Below are 1,651 nucleotides of genomic sequence, written 5' to 3' on the forward strand. Positions count from 1 at the left end.
GAATTTTTGTTACAGCAGCCCAATGGAACAAAGACATCTGGCATAACTTAAACTTTATATCCATTGAATAACATAACAGCTCCCCATACCCCCACCCAGCACCTCATAGTAACCACTATTGTAGTCTCTGCTTCTGTGGGTTTGACTGTTTCAGATACAGCATATGAATGGAATCATGCAGAAGTTGCCTTTCTATGACTATCATATTTCATTTAGGATAATGCCTTCCAGGTTCACCCATGCTGTTTCATGTTAAATGTCATTTTATATTCTCTTTCTTATAGCTCCACATGCGATAGTCTCTGAATAAAGTTCTATTAATTGCTTTGTCTCTTAGCAGACAGTTTTATTCTTGTCTTATTTTGTATTAGAAAATTTTAAGTGATTACTGAACATTGTGTCTAGAACATTAGAGGCTGAGCTGTAAAAGTTTATGCCTTGAAACAATACATACCTTTTATCTGCTAGGATGTTAGTGTGTGGAGTTGGATCAATCCTGTCATGAGTTGAGCTGCATTTGGGTTTTGTTGTTACTATGGTTACATGCAGTGCACTAGAGGCTTCCTATTCTTTTGGTGTTAGCTTAGGGTGGACTTGATATGCTGGAGGTTTTCTCTCAATATTCCATCTCTACCATCAGCTTTATACCTTCTCTATATGTCTGTGCCTTAGAGAGGATCTCGCTCCAACCTCCTGCCTTTCCTTCAGGGGTAGATTGCTAGTTGGTGCTTACTTGCCTGCTGGTTGTCTCAGGTGGGGCTTTCCTCACCAGTGAGCCTACCCCTCACTCAGCATAGGAGTCTTAAATAGGCTGTGCGCAGGACAGTTTTGTGCAGTGGCTTTCTTTTTTTTAACCTTTCCTCAGTAGCAGTGTGTCTCCTTGCCCAAGTGGATGAAAAGGTTTGCGGCCTACTATTTTTAAAAAATTAAATGAAAATTATTCTTTATTAATTGTAAAATGTCAAATAGTGTATAGTTTCTCTCTATATAACATGAAATATAGGAGACCAAACCACTTTTCTTTACCGATGCTCTGTCTTCCCGTTTCTTGTAGTACAACTGCTAATTATCAATGATCTTATTAAGTTGTGATTTTTCTTTAAGGAATTGCAGGCATACCTCTTTTTATTGAGCTTTGCTTTGTCTCACTTTACAGGTTTTTTTTTTTTTTTTTTTTAACCAAATGAAGGTGGAACTCAACACCAGCAAAAAGATTGCAACTCATTTTATTGCCTGACTCGCTTTAATACGATGGTTCGGAATCAAATCTGAGATATCTCCTATGCTTGTTTTCATAACCGTGTTGTTTTACTTTACTAGTTATATACTAAAGATATGCAAAAATATTTACTTCTCTAGTTCTAGGATTAACTACCAAACTTGTCTTGTAAAATTTCTAATTCTCAATTTTTTTCTTTTTGTTTTCATCTATTTATTTTACCTAATTTCATTTGAACATTTATCTTTTGCTTACTACATGCCAAACATATTGTGATACTTAGAACTTCACATAAATTGTTTTTTTAGTTCTCGCAGTCTGCTATGATGATATTATTAATTATACAGAAGGATAAATAAATTTGTCCAAATTACTTAGATAGTAAAAAGAGAATCTGCAGCTGAGCAGACTGGCTTTAGTCTAATCTTCTTA

The sequence above is a fragment of the Pteropus alecto genome, unplaced genomic scaffold, assembly GCF_000325575.1.
Source record: "Pteropus alecto unplaced genomic scaffold, ASM32557v1 scaffold72, whole genome shotgun sequence".
Lineage (NCBI taxonomy): Eukaryota > Metazoa > Chordata > Mammalia > Chiroptera > Pteropodidae > Pteropus > Pteropus alecto.